At 41.5% G+C, this 13,907-nt stretch overlaps 1 protein-coding gene across 1 annotated transcript in view; it reads right to left on the reverse strand.

The window, feature by feature from the left end:
- Positions 1-13,907, reverse strand: part of LOC122793371 (probable E3 ubiquitin-protein ligase HERC6) — a 962,939-nt gene that overhangs the window by 803,614 nt on the left and 145,418 nt on the right. The window lies entirely within an intron of this gene.

Here is a 13,907-nt window from a genome sequence, read left to right on the forward strand (position 1 = left end):
AGGAAACCCACACAAACACAGGGAGAACAGGCATAGTCCTCATAGAAGGCACCCAAGCTGAGAATTGAATCGGAGAACCTCTTGCTGTGAGGCAACAATGCTAGCAGCTGCACCACTGAGCTGCCCTCAAAGCCCTTGTTGACTTGAGGGAAATGCATCTCACTTGGCCATAATGGAACTTGGCTGGCTAGCTTCCAAACCTTCAGGGCACTTTTCATGCACCCAGACTGTTGACAGCTTGAGCTGGCAGTGGAGAAAAATCACTGGTCCAGGCGCATCTCAGAAACCAAGGCAGACCAACAAGTATGAATGGATAACCATCTACAAATTGTAATCTTCCTCCACACCTTGGTAAGCCTCTAAAATCTCCCCAAATTCTGTTTCTCCATTCTCTGTCTGGCAACATATAGTATCAGACAAATGAGTCATGAGCATAATCCATCTGGAGTACAGATAGCAGTGAGCATCTCTACCTCATTTTCAGAGGATTCCTTTTCCTCTAGATCACATTCTTATTCTCTCATGTCATTCAGCATCTGCTCACTTAGTAGATCATACAGTAATGTCCCCTTTCTCAGTCAGGGGAAGGTTTTACTCAAGAATGTTTCTAGTACCAAAGAAAGATGCCTCACGGACACATTCCTAGATCTTTCCTTTTTCAACCAATTTGTGAAAGTCCCAAACTTCAAAATGCTACCCCTTCATAAGTCATTACCACTTATTCTCCCTTTCAGTTCTTTAGTATATTTAAAGGAGGTTTATGATATTCCTATGACATCAAATTTCAACTTAAGGCTTTCTGTGTCTGGTTTATACTATCACTTCTCTAGCTTACCATTTAGGTTATCCACCCTTCCAATGGTATTCACAAAGTGTCCAACTTCAGTGACAGCCTATTGCAAACTGCAATATATATTCACATTTTACTGTATTTGTTAGTCTCCTTCCCACAGCATTGTTTTCTTGAGGTATCTCCTAGCTACCATAGTTCAAAGAGCTTTGCTTCCACAAGAAAAATATTTATATATAAATCTATTCTTGGGGTTCTCCACAGTCCAGGACTTCATCAAGGAAATTTCTCAGGATACTAGGATTCATAGCATCTATGATTCCTGTAGTCATACTCCACATGAGAAAGATTCAATGGTATTTAAAATCTGTGTAGTCCTAACATTTAACATCCCTTGATATTTCAGATTCCAGTGTTGGAATTTAAGAGAAAAGCACTGTTGGAGAGACCAGTTTTATTGGAATCCATTAGACTTTGCTTGTGGAGCCATGTCTGTCCGAGTAAAAGTGCAAGATCTCTGTAATAAAAAAAACAGACCAAAACAAACATAAAATAGATGTTAGCGGTTATAAATGAATTAAACTCTTTCAATTACCTATGCTCCACAGGGCCATTGCAAGTGATTACAGACAGCATCACAGTGATGTGGTACTTCAACAGGGGAGTTCTAGATCTAACTCTCTGTGCAGGTCAGCCAGTGTAGCCTGGAATATATAAAATTCAGCACAATCTCACTCTACGCGCATCTTGCATTCTGTCAGAACAAAACATTGTGGTAGACACATTGAGAAGGATCAGGCCAGACCCTCATGAATGGAAACTAAATTGGGCGTCTTCCAGGATTTGATCCAGCTGTGGGGAATGCCTCAGGTAGAGCTTTTTGCCACCATACATAACTAAGCAGGAAAATTCTGCTCCAGGACTCCTTGCAAGCAGACCTGGAAAACAGATGCTTTTCTTTCCCTTGAATGGGAATGTTTCCACCTTTTCTACTAATATCCAAAATTCTAAAGATCCAGAAGGACTCTCCAAAGATCATCACTGTGACTCCCTTCTAGCCAAACAGTTGTTCTCCCTTGTTTTTAAAATGGCCAACGGCAGTTGCCACAAGCTTCTCAGACTGGCCCTACTCAATTACCACAAGCTTCCTTACAGACTAGACCTACTCACACAAGGGGTTGTTTGATGTACCCCATCTTGAAACAACTGCAACTAACTGTCTGGATGACAGAATCTTAGTACCTTTTAGTCACTTCATTTTCCTGCAGATGTGCAGAAGGTACTAAAGGAAGCAAAAAAACTGTTACTAGAAAATCATCTATTAGTAAATGGAAAAGATGTTCTAGTTTCTGCCAGTATAAGAACCAATACCCTTTTAAGGCTAGTATTTATGTGGTTCTACAAAATGTGTGAAACATCCTCTGGTTTTTCTTACTCCTCTCTCAAGGTTATTTGTCAGTCATTTCAGAATGTTTGCCAGTGGATCCCCATCTTTCAAGTCATTCATATTTCAAAATGTTCTTGAAAGGGTTTCGGCATACCCATCCACCTAGAAAACAGGTGACTCGTCCATGGAGATCTCATTTTTGTTTTGGAAAACTTAACTCCGGCTCCATCTGAACTAGCTAATCAGGTTGATTTGAGCTTAACATGGAAAACAATTTTGTTGATTGCTCCTGATGTCGGAGTTACAAGCTCTCAGGGTGAGTCAACATTACCTTGTTTTCTACAAAAATAGGGTTTCTTTGAGAACTAATCCCTCATTTATGCCTAAAATGGTATTGGGATTTACTTTGAGTCAAGTTATCTCCCAGTCTTCTTTCTAGAACCTAAAGCTGAGGGAGAGGATTATTCATACTTTGGATGCCTACGGGCAGCTCTGGTACTACCATGACAGAACCATCAGTTATTAATGTCTTATGATTGTAAGAAAAAAAGGACAACCTGCATCATAGCAGACTATTTTGAAATGGTTGTCCCATGCTATCTTCTTTGTTATGGTCACTATAAAAGTTAATTCCATGCATGGTTAAGGCAAATTTTACTAGGGTCTTGGCTTCATTGGTGACTTTTTACAATAGGGTGGACTCAATTCTAGAGGCAGTTACTTAGTCTCTCTACATACTTTTGCAAAGCACTACAAACAAGGCTCTTTTTCCAGGCCTAGAGCAGGCTTTGCTAGAGTCTGCTGGACCCTCATCCTTCCAAGCCTCTTAAATTGAGGTAACCTACCCACATAACTAATCTACTGCAGCAGTGATCAAATGCTGAACATATTACAGTTGTGTAAGTAAACACACCATAGCAGTAGATTTTGAATGATCACCATTGCAGTAGCCACTCCCTCCCTCCATCCCCTTATTTTGTGGTATATTTTTGTTGCCAGGGTCTGGACATAGAGTTTTATATACCTAGCCGTCTCCTCTTTCAGGGCTCTAGCCCCCTTCTTACAGTTGCCATGAAATGTCTGAAGGACGTGTACCCATAGTGCTGATTTTTTCTACTGCCACCTTGAATTATCAATGGTGTGGGCTATCCTGAAAGTCTGGCAGGTGGCCGACTGTTATATCCTGTGAAGGTTATAACCCCATCTATTTAAGACTACTGCAGCAGTGATCTAGTTTACTTACACAACTGTACTTTTTTCCACTATTACTTTCTTCTGCCTTTGCTTGTTTGCCTATAACACTTTAAACAGAAAATGTATATTTGTTTGTATTAGTGGCAAGCAGCAAGTGTTCTTTAAAAAAAAAAACTCAAACTAAGCCTTCTAATTATTAGGTGTCATCCCTGTCTCATCTGCTACTTGCCTTCCATGAAAATACCCAAGTGCAGGCACATACAGGTTTAGCATCCTTGTGGGCCATTTTATACCTCGCCAGTTTCTCTTTTGGTGCTTGAATTAACATATTTAATTTGGTGTTAGACCGGCCTTACCCATCTCATGGTCAATAACTGTGCATTACTCCTAATCAGAATAACGGGAATCAGAATAACGGGAATCACACCACAGATAATTTGAGGGTACCCATGCATGAGATATAGCATTTAGGAAATGCCTCTCTCCATCAGTAGTACAGGGGGCAGTCCTGAGGTAAATTTTCCGTTTCCTATCCTTAAATCCAAGTCGCGTTTGACCAAGGACAGGGTTGAGTTTTGCTTTACACTGATGGGGATTCTGTTCAAGAGCAGCATCCTACGAATTATAACTGCCCATTCAAACCATTCTGTTGATGTTGCATAAGAGGTTTATATCCCTAGACCAAGCATTTCTGATGCCATTTGACTTGCTGATGTGCAGTAAATCCATAATTAATGAATAGAATGACATCTTGACATAGGTCACTTCCTAACAATCTGCAGGATACAGAGTATAGCAAATGGGCTTTGAGTTGGCTCATGTAAGACATGTTGTGTAGGCCTCAATTCCTTTTAGTAAGGTATCTCTGTGGGCCTTCCAGTTGTTGCAAGTGCCTGGACAGCTACACACCAAAAGGGGCATTTTACTCAATCATTGGCCTAATGAGGGCTGAGTAAAGGGAGACAATGACATCCCTAGATCTAGTCACAATCCTATTGTTTTTAAGCTGCTGTGCAAGACAGGACTTTATTATGACAATGGACATAATTACATCGAAAGTAAGGTTACTCTCCACACAATTTTCCAAATCCCAACTAAATGAATCTGCCCCCAATGCGGTAGTTCCCTGGTGTAGACAACTTTTTAAAGGATACAATAACGCATTTTTTGGCATTTAGTTTCAATCCATGATTTTGGCACTAGGTGTTTATTTGGGACAAACCTTCCTGTGTGATGGCCAAGTCATTTGGGGATTCAAAGACTGCTTCTAGCTTGCAGTCCTCTGTAAACATAGTTTGCCAAAGCCCTTTGATATTGGCTTTTAATTCAGAGAAGTAGATATCAAACAGGAGAGGTCCCAGCACAGAACCCTGGGGGACTCCACTAGTGACTTGATCTGTTTGTGAAGGTAACTTCCCCTATTTTGATTTCCTGTGACTCATCGGTTGACAGTCCAGCAGGGGACATATCAGTGTATTCCCAGTTTATTTAGCTTTTCTGCAATGTCTGAGTAGGGGATTGTGTCAAAAGCTTTGGCTAGGTTGAGGAACGTGGCGTGTACCCATTTTGCTTTAATCCATTGCTTTGTGGACCTTTTCAAAAAGTCCTCCAGGTTGAGTATATATAACCTGTTTTTGACAAACCCATACAGATGGATCCAAGTGTTTGAAGGTTCTCCATGTTCTTACCAATTTGTTCCATGATACTCAAATCCATGGAAACATTTAGAAGATCGGTCTGATTTGTGGGTTTGTGAATGACTGGGTCTGTGAAAGGCCCTCCCTTAAGGAGGGGAATGACTGCAGCAGTTTTCCATTCACTTGGTTCAAAACCTGTATGTAGGCTAAGGTTGAACTTTAGACAATCTTATTGGTTAGAAACCTCAAGGGTCTTACCAGTTGCTTAATATGTCTGGAAAGATGCATCCTGAAGTGGGCACTGTACGATAATCGGTATAATTAGGGCTGCATAGAGGGAAGAGAAATTCTTTTGACCTGGATGATATGCCTTTAGGTCTGCTTAAATAGGATTTATGGACTATTGCTGCTGCATAGTCTTCAAGAAACAGGGGATTATCAAGCCAGGTTCCTAGATTTGTGACTACTTAATCATTTTGGAGTAGGATATTGGCTATACTGTACAGTGAAGGATGAAGTTGCTTAACAAATGTAACAATTTTACACTTTTTTTTTCATTTATAACTATTTTTCCATATTGTTTACAAGGGCTAATTCTTCCTGTAATTAATGGGTATCAGAGGAAGATTTGACAATAATACCCAGATTGCAATCATCTGCAAACTGGTTAGCCAAATGTCTGGAGAATGGAAAAGTCTATGGTGAAAACTGAGCCCAGGGCACACCACTAGCTACATTCATACTTTATCATACATGCCAATTTAACTGAATAGGTTTATCTTTCAGCCAGTTGGCTATACCTCACTATGCATGGATCTACTTTTAAGGCATGTAGCTTGTTTATGATGCCAGCATGAGATATATCAAATACTTTGTCCAGCTCCATATAAAGATCAGACTTTTCAAGCTAAAACGTTTCCTGGTTCACTGGTAGGGCTGCCTTTGTGTAAGGTTTGCCATACTTAAGTGAAAAATCCAGTAGCTAAGCTCAGGTTAAACAATTTAAGAAGAGCACCACAAGGACATGTTTGGTACTATTTATTACGCATCCAGGTAAATTATCAGGCCCCACAACGGTACTAATTTTATTTTAGAGAGCACCTTCAGTATGCATTCCTTTATAATGTTAGCAGATGCAAGGTATTTGTGGAATTAAGGTAAAGGTTTCAGAGGTACAATTGCACTAAATTTATCTACCATATTTTCTGTGTCTACTGGGTCTGAGTGGGTGGTGTTATTTTAGTTAAGCTCAGTCCACCAATGGGAGTTGCTTTGTTTCCTAATGTATCTAAAGAAAGAGTAGATTCAGGACTGGAAGCAAAGTTCATGATTAGCCTTATTAGCCCTAATAGAAGCTTCTAGTTCCTTCCTGATATTCTTGATGCTTTTGTTAACACAAGGAATATTAATTCTGTTCTACAATTAAATAATTTTTTTCTGTTATAAAGATTAAAGTTGGTGCATTACCAGAGTGATTTGTTCTTAAACTTTCCAGGACAAAGCATTTAAAAAAGCAGGAAAAAGCTCCTCTGTATGAATAGTAACTCTGTGTTGGTTCTGAAGTTAAGTGAATTTGCATAACTCATCATAGAATTTGAGAAGATTATCTATTTGAAATCCCTGAATTCAGAATTCTTGACTGCAGAGGTTTTAGAGACTTTGAAAGAAAAGGTTATGAGTTTATGGTCAGACTTAACCAGGGATGGAGAAACTAGTGGGGTGTCACATGTAGTGACTATATTAGTTAGGAGCAGGTCAAGAACGTTATATCCACTAGTAGGTTTGTTAACTATCAAATCTAAAAAAGTTTTATTTATCAAGTCTAAGAATCTCTGGGCATACCCAACTTTGGTGGTATAGGTGCACCATTTTATTGAGCAGTGTCAAAATATCCCATTATAAAGGCATTTTAAACAAACTAGGTAGGTTCCAAGTACACTTGGGAATCTTACATGGTTGTCATGGGACTTGGTGGGCATCAAGCTGATAGTTTGTCTATTTCACAGTAACTTGTTCAGTTAGTTCACTTTGCGGGTCTCTGGAAATCTGTCTATAGGTGTTGTGACCCGTAACTATGGAAATGCCACCACAGTGTCCATTAGGCCCGAGTGCATGTAGATGCAAAACCCAGGTATGGAGGGAGTGCTGTCTTTATACTGCAACCAAGTCTCAGTAACTTTGCAAATGTGTATCTGTTTAAGAAATTTAAGATCAGGCAATTTGTTCCCAAGATTTCTGGCAGTGAGAACAGCTATCTGATTGGTACAGTTTAGGAATAGAAATGGCTAGACTAATATTGGTTATGTTGGGATGTCTTAGCCAAAATTAAAACGGCAAAACGGCACATTGGGGCAACAAGGACTTTAGCCATTATGAGGAAGCCATGGAATGAGAGCTGAGGGCATCCTTGGACTGCTATTGTCTTCTCCCATGTTGACACAATGACATCCGCTACTAAGGCAACTGCTGAAGTTAATAATCTTTTCCGTGTGTATAGGCATCACTCTGGGTGAAGAAAAGATTCCATTCAAGACCAGTGTCTTACCTGCATTGGGCACATGCATGGTGAAATCCAGCAAGTCATTCTGCATGTCCCACAGGGCTATATACCTCACATCATTCACATCCACATGGACTACCACTAGATTATAATTGTATATATGCCTGATGAGTGGAATTTTAGTCCTTTTGATGTCACAGATCCTGGCATTAGAAAGTTTATCTTCAGTATGCCTGATTGGAATTGGAAGTAAAAAATGTCAATTTTCTGCTGCAATATAGAACAGCTCTGAACTGTACCACTGGACAGGCACCTGTAGAACTGTTATAAGTAGTCATATCAGAACAAGACTGGACCTAATAAACTAAGTCTCAGTGAGACTATTAAAGAAGCAACATTAGAAAAATCTGTAGCATAACAAATGTACAAGTACACTTCCAGGTTACTGATGTGGGCCCAGTTTCATATCAAGTTTTTAAAGATGGGTCAAGAATTTATCACAAATGGTATTCTCACCAGATGAGGCCTAGACATGCAATGGCTAAGGGTGTGTAATGGCCAAGGAAAATGACAGTCCTGAAGAAATGAATACAAGTACCATAGTTTGGGACAGCCACTGTGTTGATACATCCAATATGAAGATTGAGACAACTTTCAGACTTGACAAGCTCTCTGACTAGAGTCCGTCATACAGAACAGTGACTCCACTGTGCGAGTCAGCAAACAAAACTGAGAAAATCTCAGATAATAAAAAAAACACCTTAATGCCTAACCTGTTAGCTAGAGAAACTAAAGGTAGTAGTTCTGAACCTACACGTGAATAAAAATGGTTATGTTCTAGGAATGAATAAACTACCTCATCAACAGAATGCTTAAGGGTGCTGAAATGCTATTTTTGGTGCATTAAGCAGTCCACATGGCTCCATAAAAGTGAAGCCTTGCACCCTTATACAAGTTATCTAATCATGTATATAGAGGTCAGTCAGCAATTGATAAATTAGCTTCTGACACTTACGTTTCAATTTGTTTTTGTTGCCCACCCCCTAAAAAATATAAAACAGGGATCATTCACAATAGCCTGTAAAACCTGATGTCTCATTTAAACGCTCATCTGTGTAGCATTTAAAGCAATCCGGTTGTTTTTGGATTCATCATCAGGTCAGACAAATTCAGTCAGCTTCAATGGACCAGAGCAGTATTAGGAGGTCCCCAAAACATCAACAATATAATCCCCCATCTCACATCATTACTTTTTCATGTGCATCACACCATTTTACCATGTATCTCACAAGTTAAGCCTCCCGGTACGTAAATCATATCTTTCAACTGTATAGATTTTCACAGAACGTCCAGATTTTTGGCTCAAATATTTGGTCTATTCCTCATAAAATGTTTGGATTTCGGGCAAAGCACAGTCACTAAAAATGACCAAATAATGACATATAGGAGTTTCAGACTTCATAGCCTTCAGAAAATGCATGCTAACACAAATCCTGTTATTCTAGCAAATTAAGTTTATAAGAGCAATATTTAAACTCTGTCCCCCCATTATTTTAAGCTTTGTCCAGATTTCTTGAGTTAAGAGGTTCATAGGTTCATAGGTTCATAGGTTCATACAAGGCTATCTGCCCTAGGGCATTTATAAGCCTAGCCAGAGTGTGTTTGGCTTTCACCACCCATTTTAAATTAATTTTGCTATGCCTTTTTTCGAGGTTAGTATACTGTGCCTCTGTCTAACAGTGACACAGAAGTGATACCTGGGGTAAACCTGCGATCTCCCATCCACTCATCAAGATTCCTCTTGAAGAGAGTGAATGAGGGACTCTGCCTAACCTGGACTGGGATTTTATTCCAGAGTGAAGGGAGCCTCTGGGTTATGAATCTGTCCCTCCAGCATGTCCTATTTATTTCAGTGCTGAGGTTCAAGTCTCTCGAGAGCGTAGCTCGATGGGATTTGGATTTTCTGAGGTGCAGCATGTCCATTAATTACGGGTTGGACATGGCTTTATAAGTCAGGCACAGATCACCTCTGAGCAGGCGGTATGCCACTGAGTAGAGCTGGAGTTTCTTTAACCGGGCAGCATATGGCATCTGTTTGAGCCCTTTGATCCTCTTGGTGAGGTACTTTTGGGGTTTTTCCAGTTGCTGCAGGTGTCTGGTAAGGTACATCCCAAAAGGGGCATTGTACTCAATTATGGGCCTGATGAGGGATGAGTAAAGAGGCACGATGACCTCCCCCTGATCTAGATGTGAATCCCTTCATGATTAGGTGGGCTATATAAAATGTTTTACTAACCACTTTGGTCACGTGGTTGTCAAATGAGAGATTGCTATCAACTTGGGTCCCCAGGTCCCTAATTACTTCTTCTGTACTTAATGGATTACCACATATGTGGTAATTTTGGGGGCACTTTGTTTTTGCCAAAGGGGATGACTATACACTTTTTGGCGTTTAGCTTGAGGCCATGGCTCTGGCACCAGTTGTCTGTTTCTATGAGGCCCTTTTGGAGGATGCTTGTGTCGGCTGGAGAGTCGATTATAGTGCCCAGTTTGCAGTCATCTGCGTACTTGGTCAGCCACAGTCCTTCCGTATTGGCCTGTACCTCCGAGAAATATATACCGAACAAAAGAGGTCCCAGGACTGAGCCTTGTGGGACGCCACTTGTAACTGGTTTGGAGTCTGACATGGCTCCAGCAATTCTAACCATGTGGGTTCTGTCCTTGAGCCAGTTTGCAACCCATCTAGTGACATAGGGGTTTATATTTAAGCTGGTGAGCTTATCTATAATGCCCGAGTGGGGTATTGTATCGAAGGCTTTTGCGAGGTCCAGGTAGGCTGTGTGGACCACCTTTCCCTCGTCAATGGCCTTGGTGACTGTTTCAAAGAAATCGACCAGGTTTAAGAGGCAGGATCTGCCCTTAACAAAGCCGAATTGGGTAGGATCCAGTGTCTGTAGGTCCCCAATATGTTTATTTATGAGGTTCATGATGATCCTTTCCATAGCTTTGCAGACCAAGCTAGTCAGGCTTATGAGGCGATAGTTTCCAGGATCTGTTGAGGCACCACCTTTGTGGAGAGGGACCACTGTTGCTGTACGCCACTCTTTGGGTACATATCCTATAGTAAGGCTAAGATTGAACAGTAGTTTTATGTTTGGGTTTAGCTCTTCTTGAAGTTCATGTAGGACTCAGCCCGTGACACCATCTGGTCCCATTGATGCTGTGTTTTTTGCTTTGGAGAGGGCGGCTCTTACCTGAGCATCTGAGATGTCAGGGGGGCAGCACTCTGCTGGGATAGATATTTGCCCTTTTGGTAGGGAGGGGGGGAGACGTTTGCACTGAACCTGTCAGCTAGGATGTTGGCAATGTCTGTGGGTTCGATGTATTTTTTGTCATTTTGGACTAATTCTGAGCAATCTGGGAATTCCCACCCAGGTTCCTAACATAACTAAAGAAAGTCTTGTGATTATCCTTAGTGTCCTGTGCAATTTTTCTCTCGAAGCTGGCCGTAGTTTTTTGCTAATACTGATCAGAGATGCCTTCCCTTTTTGGGATTTTGCTCTATCATGTAGTAGCTTCCTCCTTCTACTGTATAGTTTGTTTATGGCTGGGGTCCACCAGACAGGACGCCTGCCGTTGGAGGATTGGGTCTTGGTTTTATTTGGGATTGCATGATCCATGCATTCCTGAAGGTGTTCATAGAATGCATTTATAAAGGATTCTGCGGTCTGGGCCGTATTTTCCACAGGCTCGGGGGCTTTGAAGGATTCCACCTCGGTTTTGAGGAGTGTGAAATTTGCTTTAGAGAAGTTTTTCACTGTGGTTTTCTGGGCAGGGGGTGGGGTCAGGATGTGAATATCCAGTGAGATTAGTTTATGGTCTGATCTTACCAATGAGGGATACACTTCTGGCCTGGAGCATAGAGTCCCCATGTTGGTGATGATCAAGTCCAGTATGTTTTCCCCTCTTGTGGGAGTGGTAACAAGTTGTTCCATAGCATTTGAGTTTATAAATTCTAGGAACCTTTGGGCTAGGGTGTTGGAGCTAGAGTAATGCTCCCAGTCTATGTTTGGGTAGTTGAAGTCGCCCAATATAATGGTGTTTGGAGAGACCTTTATATTTTCAAGTGTTCTCAGGAAGGCCGAGTGGGGTTCCTGGGTTTGGGAGGGTGGTCTGTAGCAGGCTATAAACTGGAAGGCAGTTTTATCCACTGTTAGTTGCACATGGATAGTCTCTGATGCTTCGTGCTGTGCCACCAACCTGGAGGTGTGGGTATCTTTGACAAATATTGATACTCCCCCTCCTTTTGTGGTTCGGTCCAAGTTTTGGGGCCGAAAAGCATGGTATGAGGTATAACCTGGTAGTGCTGGGGTGCTCTCGGGAGCCTTGAATCAGGTTTCTGTTACTGCACAGATATCGATGTTCTCCATGCTAAGGAGAGTTTTGAGTGCGTGCATCTTGAGGTTTAGACTTCTGGCATTGAGTAGCATTACTCTTAGTTTCTTATCCCTTGTGATACCTATGGAAGTGGGTTTGTCTTTAGAGCTTTGCCTAAAAAAGGCACTATGGGGGAAGCAAGAGCCTTTGCCAATATCCGAAAGCCCAGGGGTGACAGGTGCAAGTCATCCCTAGCGAAGCATCATGGCTTGTCGAGCATGTCATCCCAGGCTGACAGGCATTGGATCCCCTTTGAATGACACCAATACTTAAGTCAATTGTTGAAATTGATCATCTTGTCTTCATATTGTGGCATCATTCTTGGTGAAGGTAAGATGCTACTCAAGGTCAGGGTCATACCGGCCTGGGCTACATTTTCACAGAGCTCCTCTATGTCTCTTTTCATGTAGTCCAGGGAAGTACGTCTCAGGTCATTCACACCAGCATGGACAATGACAGAGTCATATTTGTACTTGCCTTGGAGTGACCTGAGTGCTTGTGTTATGTGGCAGATCCTAGCGCCAGACAGGCAGTTGACCGTGACCTTCTCCTTGTTCAACCTGGTGAGCGGGACGTCAGTGTGCCTGACGATAGAGTCACCTATTACAAGTGTATCAGGTGTGTTGTTTAGCCTTAAGGGTGTGACAGTTCGGCACACTGGTTTTGTGAGCTATGTGTTGCACGTGTTTTGTTTAGGGGTATCGGTTGCTTGGGTGTCTGCTTTGGAGGTCTCTGCTGCTTAGGCAGATTTTTATTTAGAGCCTCAGAGTATGTTTTTATGTGTTTATGTGTTTGGTTTGCTGTCATGGTAGGTCTATGTGAGACTGGAATTGTAGTGAGTGTGGTTTCCTTCTCCTCCTGACTGGTTACGCCAGTACTGAGTTGAGAGAGCTTAGCCTCCAGTTTGGCTATATCGTTGCATCTCTCACATGTGTTGGAATTTGTTGGGAGGAGGAGAGGGTTGTCTGTGTGCATGAGGCAGTTGTAACATTGCCTCAAGATTCCCAGATTCACCAGCTGGACCGGAGAGGAGATTGACAACTGACCTTTGGACATGCTAGAATAGTATTGGGAATTCCTTTATAATTGAAAAAAGGGCCAATGGGGAACAAGGTACTCAAGGGGAGTTTGTGAGGGTGTAGTGCTTTTATTTTTTTAGTGCTGACTTATATAATCGCTTTAGTGAGCAAGTGCCAGGTAACTTAAATGCAATGTGTTACAGGTAACTTAAATGCAAAAACGACAAAGAGTAACTTTCTTTCAAGTGAAACAAGGAAATAAGTACAGTAAGCAATGCAGATATCACTAGGGATCCACAGAAGCGCTGAAAAGCCACGTTTTACGTGGAATTAGTGTTTCAGGAAAATAACAAGCAAACAAACAACAAGCATACAAACAAAGCTAGATTCAGCAGGCCTGGATCTAGTCTATGCTACAGCAAACACTTTCAGAATAACAGACACTGAGCCCTCAATCAGCAGTTCCCAACTTAGAAGGATGTAAGCTACCTGTCCTGCCACCACAGTGCAGGCCACAAACCTTCCTAATGTAAAACAACTGGTCTGAAGCCCAAGTGCTTAATCCAAAAGACTTAGAATGATAGCTACACTTTAATCAAGTTACTACCAAGCAGTAATAAATACAATTGAATACTTTAAAGAATGCCTGGATTAGTGCTGAAGTTATACAAACAAAGCTAGATTCAGCAGGCCTGGATCTAGTCTATGCTACAGCAAACAAGGTGTACCAATTTCAGTAAGAAGCAGTTCAAATATGCAGGCACTATAAGCCTTTAACCAGAAATTCCCAGCTCAGAAGGGCAGAGTCCAGCCTCTCCTCCCACAAGAGTGCAGTCCACGAACCTTCTTAATGTAAAATAACTGGCCTGAAGCCCAAGTGCTTAAACCAGAATTAATACACTTTTTGAATAACAGACACTGAAGCCCTCAATCAGCAGTTCCC

Source organism: Protopterus annectens, chromosome 2.part0 (assembly GCF_019279795.1).
Source record: "Protopterus annectens isolate FY-2018-M chromosome 2.part0, PAN1.0, whole genome shotgun sequence".
In the NCBI taxonomy this organism is placed as follows: Eukaryota; Metazoa; Chordata; order Ceratodontiformes; family Protopteridae; genus Protopterus; species Protopterus annectens.